The following is a 7,959-nucleotide window of genomic DNA, read 5'->3' on the forward strand; positions in this document are numbered from 1 at the left end:
ACTACAGGTGTGCAGCCATCACGCCCAGCTAATTTGTGTGTTTTCAGGAGAGATGGGATTTCATCAGGTTGCCCAGGCTGGTTCCCTGGGTCTCAAGTTCCCAGGCTCAAACAATCCACCTGCCTTGGCCTCCCAAAGCACTGGGATTACAGGTGTGAGCCATCATGTCCGGCCTTTTTTCTTTTCTTTTCTTTTTAAGTGATGAATGTGCTTCAGAGTCTTGTAGGCATTTAGAAAAAAAAAGAAGAATAACAAGCAGCAAATTCTGTAAGGGAAAGAAACCATTAACACTTTTTACACATCTCAAAACTCAAAACTGAAATGCTCAGAATAAAATGTATTTTATTCACAGAAGCAGCATTCTTAAAGTTCTGTAAAAGTGATACCATGGACACCACCACATCACAGATGAGTGTGGCAGGACTGCTCTGATTCCGAACACATTCTGAACAGTCCTCCTGCCACTTTCCTCAATGGGAACACTTTATTCTGTCTTTTGTTCAAATTAAGTATCTTGCAAGGGAGTTGAAGAAAACTGCATAGCAGATTTTAAAACTTCAATGCTTTTCTCCATTTTCACCACATTCTGATGCATTTTACTGACTACACGGCCAATAAGTTTAAAGCTTTTTGCATCGATAAAGACAATGATCCTTTTAGCAATAGTCTTTTTCTTTTCATACAAAGATCTATAACTTAAGTTGGTAAACTGGGCATTTCACAAAGATTTGGCACAATTCCTAACACAGATTTTAGCAAAATAAAACCGTTATTAAATAACCAAGCATAGGAAACTGCACAGTTAAAGTAACTGTTCCATTTTTTTATATAAACACAAATGATAAAGTAGAGTATGCTTTGAAAAACAGTATTTCCATATGCTAACGATGAAGCAGAAGACAGTTCCTCAGCCCCATATGACATTTGACAACCGAAGTACTCTGGCCCAAGCCCAGCCTGGTTAAACGGAAATGAGGTAAACGTATGTGACTGTCATGGGGCACTCTGATAGCCACAGTCCGGGAAAGAACAGCTAACGTCTTTCTTCTTCATGGGGAAAAAGAAACATACTCAAGAGACCTTGATTCTTTAAAACAGTCTGCCCCCATACTCTTAAGCTCCCATTGATAAAGATTGTGATAACCACAGAGGTGTTTATCCAGGCCCTCAAAAATCACGGACATGGTGCATACACAATGTTTTCAAACACTCAATGCTGCCAATAAGTTAAATGCGCTGTGATACTGGAGGTCTTGTGCAGGTCCAGAAGTGTCGCAGCCTGGTTACCTGTCCTGGTGTTCAATGCTTTGTGTATGCAAAGCCTGCTGTTACAATTTACTGGGCTTAATGTGATTCAGTTCATCACAGAAGAGAGCTATGATATTTACTTAATTCCACACACAGATTCTCAGGCTCACCTTCCACGAGTGACTGCTCTGTCCACGAGACAGCAGAGGGAAGACCCAGGAAAGGCCTGGGAGATGCTAGGTGCTCTCAAACTGGTATCAGTCTGCTGCTTTTGGCTTAAAGGAAAACAGACATAGAAGGAGCTAAAAGGGCTCACTACACCTAATATCACAATGTTCTCAACTTTACCTTAGCCAAAAATAAAAGCAGAAAAGCAAAACTACTCACTCTAGGGCATGATTCCCGTGCTCATCTGAAACATGGAATATTTAGAAGACAAAGCTTACTGTGAGTGCATTAATATACACACATAAAACTGGTTTCGCAAAACCCAGTCTTTGTGATTGCTTTTATAAAAAGTAAAATTCTCATGAGGATCGCATACATTAACTGATTTTCAAATGAAGGGATTGGTAAACTTCAGGGTATATTGATTTCTGCCACACATGAGGGGAGCAGTGAGAGAGAAGAGCTAGGATCAAGTGTGCTGAAGCTGTCCTAGGACTGAAATTCAGTTTCTGCCAAAACAAAAACACAGGACTCTGTCAACTTCCATAGCAAGCTCTGCTTGAGAGCGTCAAGATGTTAAAGTTGCAAAGGGGCTTCTCCCTGCTATGGGCACGTGTGATCCTTGCAAAAACATAGCCCAGCATCATCAAAAACCAGGAAAGAACACAAGCCTTCCAGACACGAAATCCAAGAGCAGAAAGGGGCAGAGGCCAAGCTTGCTCGGCCGAACTGTTCCCGGCGGAGAACAGCACAGAGGACGTCACAGGGAGGGCAGGGCAAGCAACAGCAGCTTCCGCCTCGCAGCAAGCAGGGCCTGAGCCAGGGGCGCAGTCTCCTCCAACCTGACAAGGAGGCGCAAGGAGCCACAGAGAAGTCAATTCAGGGTCCTTTTCAGAAAGGGGCAACAATGAGAAAATCTGGTCTCACCCACCCCCCCCTTCCACTCCACGGTAACAGCTGAGCTCGCACGTGCATCTGTCAGGTTCCCCACCCCCTCAGGCAGATGCTCTTCCTGCACCAGAGTGCCCGTCTCCGTGCTGCTCCTGACGCCATACCTGTTGCCATCCAGTAGTGACCAGGAATTCACCTTTGTCCAGGAGAAGCAAACGCAGACTTCACACACTCCTGTACAGGTTTGCTGCCGAGAATCTAACTGCGCTGTCCGATTCCAGATGTGCTGGTACCAAGCAGAACGTCCGATGTCCGGCATTTATAAAGGGTATCAGTGGATTCTCCTGGGACTCCCAGGCAGCCGCACCAGGGAGGGAGCTGTTGCCCTGTTACCCCGAACCAAAGCAACGCTGCGAGGCAAACACCACAGGCCATATCACGCTGGAGCACTGACTCTTGACAACTGCTTGGTTCATGTGTTAAGAAGAGTTTGGGGTACAGGCATCAGACAGGCCTGATCTCAGCCATGGGACAGCAGTGACTGCCCACAAGTCCCATATCTAAGCCCCGACTTGCCCATCCAGCCTTCCTTCAGGAACAATGCCTACCTCACAGTGCTGTCATGAACGCTAAGTCAGCACGTACATATACAACCAAATTCATTTCAATTGTGCTTTCTACCCCAATTTAATACAACCAGGCACTATCGTTGAGACTGAATAATCAATATTAGAATGTAAGGTCAGGCCAGGGATGGTGGCTCAGACTTGTAATGCCCAGCATTTTGGGAAGCTGAGGTGGGCAGATCACTTGAGGTCAGGAGTTGGAGACCAGCCTGGCCAACATGGCAAAACCCCACCTCTACTAAAAATAAATTATCCAGGCATGGTGGCACACACCCTGTAACCCCAGCTACTAGGGAGGCTGAGACATAAGAATCGCTTGAACCTGGGAGGTAGAGGTTGCAGTGAACGGAGATGGTACTACTGTGCTCCACCCTTCCAGCCTGGGTGACAAAGCAAGATTCTAATAAAAAAAAAAATAAAAGGTCAAGTTGAAAACTGATTGCCAAGGTCCACGTTCCATGTACTTAAAATGTAAAATTCATTAGCTGGTACTTGATCAAGTTGTTGTTTTCTTCATTATAATCTTGTATATCCTTCTAACACAGCTCAGAATGTTTACATTTGAGCGCACCTCCCCTCCCGTATAACAAAAAATAAAGTGCCTATATTTCATAAATGAGCAAGTTCCAGAAAGGCTGCATCCTGCCATAGTTAATCCTTTGACAATGTAAAACTGAGCCATCCTGACATAGCACTGACAGATGGTACAAGAAGAATGACCTGCAATTAAGTCGCTAGATTTAGAGAGCACATAAACATAGTTTATCACTAATTCACTAGTGATTAGCACGATAGTAAAGGAAGAAAAAGTATCAAGACTGTAACTAGGAATAAAGGTAAAAATAAACATGAGAAATTAGTCATGTTTAAATCAATACCCTTTCTGTGGGGCCGTAACAGTTTGCACACCTGTTGTATATACTTTATCATGCTAAGCTGTCACCAAGCTCTCTATGAAGGTGGTAAGATCATCCCAAGTTGCAGAACCTCGTATTCCTATTTTAACCCTAAACAGCCAACACCACACTCAGCACAGTAAGAACTCTGAAAGCTCAGAGGAACGCATGATGGGATGAAGGGCCCCAGCCCTGCCATCACCCTGCTGCTTATTAAAAATATAAAACAAAGCCCTGCCTTCAAGGTGCTCAGATCTAACTAGTACAAGCTTTTGCTTTTAACAAGTTAACTACGAATGATGAAGACTCTCAACAGCTGTGAGAAATGTAAGGCAACCTAATAAAAGGAACTTGGCTGAGACTAAACCCAGAGATGGTTTTTTAACCACAGAAGAGGAAAGAACTGAAGAACCTTACAGAAAGTTGGCAGCAATTTCTATTTCTCTATGGTAGAACCTGGAATTTACCTTTGAGGCAGACTGTCCTTCTGTTCTGAAAAATCAGATTATTCTTGCAATCCTCCATCAGGACTGAAATTCCCAAAGGCATGGAAAACCAAGTACTAATTTTAAAAACCCAAAAAACTACCTAGGAGCTTAGATGTGAGATTTATTATTCTCAAATTCCAAATTTGGAAATATTACCCACAAATCCCTTATTTTCCCTGTTTACTTGAAAGCTCTCTATTCTTTTGTCCTAAATATCTTCTTTCTCATCCTTCCAAACAGTACCTGAAGATGAACTTACATATCATTCTCAATGTTAACAAAGAAGATACTACATTTGTCATCAACTGTTTCTATTCACAACTCTAGGAGGGATTTTGCTACATCATGAGGAATAACACGAGGCAGTAAATACACCACGAATAAAGAACAGTAGAAAATGGACACATTTCCTGATGAGTGGCGATTTCTCATTGAACTGCTGACAAAATAATAACATGGAAAGCTAGCCAGCTGCTATGTTCGTTCTACCTCACTTCAGTGACCGAGTCATTGTTGTTTGGGTTCCCTCTCTCATCTGGGGATGAGCCACACCTCACAGAGCTGTTTGTGATTTCAGTAACACACACATCAATGAAGTGATTGTTCCTAAATTGTTGCAAAGGGTATAGGAACCTTCCAAATTTCAACTCGGTTGCAACAAACAACTGTTTCCATCCTACACTCTCCGGTGCCAGCGAGATGGTGCTTTCTTGGATCCCTGCGGGAGCCCTATTCCTGGTGCCATAGAGCACACACACATTTACATCCACATGGTGTACGTATATGGTACACTGTACCACGTGTACATGCAGAAAGCATACACACATCCGAATACGTATAGTGTACATAAGTGCACTACATGCGTACAGACTGCACACAGATCCAGCTCCATGTATTGTACCTGCACAGAGTGTACACACATCCACATATGTATAGTGTACAAAAGAGTTCACTACGTGTGTGCAAGCATAGAACATACACACATCCCTATATAGTATATGTATGTAGGTATGCTAACATGTATGCACATGCATAGCATTTACATACATCTATATGTAAAAAGTGTACACAGATATACTATAACCTGTATGTACATGCATATGGCATACACATGCACATCCATATGTACACAGGTATGCTATTTGCTGTATGTATACACATGCATATAGCGTACATTCTTATCCAATGTACGTAGGTGCACTACGGCATGTATACACATGCGCAGTGTACACATATGCACATGTATACAATGTACATCAGTACACTAACGTATAAAGCATAAAGTATACACATATGCAACAGTGTACATACATATGCAGCATGTATATGGAGTGTGTACATATCCAGAACTTTATTCAGTGTGCATAGTGTACATGCATGCTTGTGTGCACATATGTATATATACATGTGTACAAATAATGTGCACATACCCACATGGTGTACGTACAGAGGTATGTATATGGCATTAAACGCATGCATGTATGTACACATGCAGAACAGATAGGTGTCCCAGTAGTGTGCATATAACTAGTGCCCATAGTTACACATACATGTGTACATGCATACCTACAGCATGCACGTGTGTAGGACATATGTGTAGTGTACATACCTATACATTGTCAATACATGCACAGTGGAAATACACGTAGTATGCATACACCACATACACACATGTACATTTATACAGTACGCATATACTGAGACCCAGAACGGGTCATGAGTATTAACACTGCAGAAAGGCTTCCAGTTCTACCTAAGTGAATTTTTTTCAAACTATAATGGAACTCATACAAAAAGGCTTTTAAGGAAATTAATGAATAAAGCTAGTGACAAAAACAGTGGGAAGGGCACAACCACTTTCCCTCAGAGCTCTGGGCCTGACCGTGGAAGTTCAGAGGTTTCCTAATGCAGTACACGTCAAGACTGACTCACGATGAAGCGCCCCTTATAAATTAGAAGTGTGTCCTCATGTTTTGGCCTTTGAGACAAAGCCTCTTTTATTTAATCGAGTTCTGACTGAATTTGACTCACACTACTCTGGTAGATTCTTCATTTTCTGGTGAGACAGATGAATGTCCCAGGGTCAGGGCAATGCCAGCCCTTTCAGGGTCAGCTTTTCGAGGAGCGATGTCTGGCAGAACACAATCCAACACCATAGTAGGATCCCCCACCCAGCCACTTCGACGCTTTCTGGTACTTACTCTAGTCTACTTGTTTCCCTTTCTTGAATTCAGCGGCGGGGGGTGGGGGGGGAGGGGGGGAGGGACCCAAAAAATTCAAAACCAAAAACAAACAGCCCATGTGTATGTCTGAAAAGTTAATACATCCACATCCAACTTTCTAAATGAAAGACGGCAGGTATGATGATGGTCACCAAACAGTGGCCACTGTTGACAAAATACAAAGTCTTCTGCAAATATGAATGAGTTTCTAGGAATACAAAAGTCAAGGGAATTTACTTCACATATTAAAGCTGTCAAGGGTGCTCATCAAAAATGTACTTAGAGGTTTTCTTTTAAGTTATTTTTGAAGATTTTTAAGTTGCAATACTGAAAAGGCTCCGGAAAAAGAAGGGATACAGGTATCTGGAAGATTTCTACTCAATGATTTTCATGTCTTTTTGATAAAGTTCAATCAGGTCAGCCTTGAAGTAATGGGTTCCACTACTCTGAGGCTGGGAGGGAATCCACCACACCACGAGACAATTGAACAAAGAGCAAGGCTGCACACACAGGACGCAGGCAGTGAGCCAGCCTGACTAGTTGTCAGGTTCAGGGTCAGTTCTACCCAGTTCTGCACCCAGGCCCCACTGGAGATGAAAACCTGCCATTTGGAAGCCGTCAATCTCCCACCTTTCAAAATCTAATCCTCTCCAACTGAGGTCTGAGTCTAAAAATCTACTGACATCTTAGGACGCATTAGGCCAGCTGTCCCCCAGCCTTTTTGGCACCAGGGATGGGTTTCGTGGAAGACCGTTTTTCTGGGGGGTGGTTTTGAAATGCAACTCTTCCACCCCAGGTCAGGCATTGGATCCTCATAAGGAGCACCTCTGAGATCCCTCACATGCAGTTTACAATAGGGTCCCAGTGCCTAGGAGAACACGCGGCTTACGAGAGGGTCCCAGGGCCTAGGAGAACACGCAGATTACAATAGGGTCCCAGCATCTAGGAGAATGTAATGCTGCCACTGATCCAAGAGGAGGCAGAGCTCAGGTGGTCATGCATCACTTTGCCGCCACTCACCTCCTGCTACGTCCCCAGTTCCTAACAGACCATGGACCAGTACCAGTCTGCAGTCCAGAACTAAACCCTACTGGCCAGCACACACACCAGCCCAGGTAGAGACACCACTCGTGACCCTGCTGGGCAGGAAGGAAGCCTGAGGGCAACTTCCTGACCAGGATGCCACACACCCAACCCAAATACAGGGGTTCTCCATAAAAACCCACTGTACACTCAACAGAAAACAGAGCCACACGTGAGCAACATAACAAGACCGCATCCCTACAACATAGAAAATCAGCCAGGCCTGCTGGCGCGCGCCTGAGGTCCCAGCTGCTCTGGTGACTGAGGTGGGAGGATCACCTGAGCCAGGGAGGTCCAGGCTGCAGTGAGCCGGGATTACACCACTGCATGGCAGCCT

The sequence above is a fragment of the Piliocolobus tephrosceles genome, chromosome 10 (assembly GCF_002776525.5).
Source record: "Piliocolobus tephrosceles isolate RC106 chromosome 10, ASM277652v3, whole genome shotgun sequence".
NCBI lineage: Eukaryota > Metazoa > Chordata > Mammalia > Primates > Cercopithecidae > Piliocolobus > Piliocolobus tephrosceles.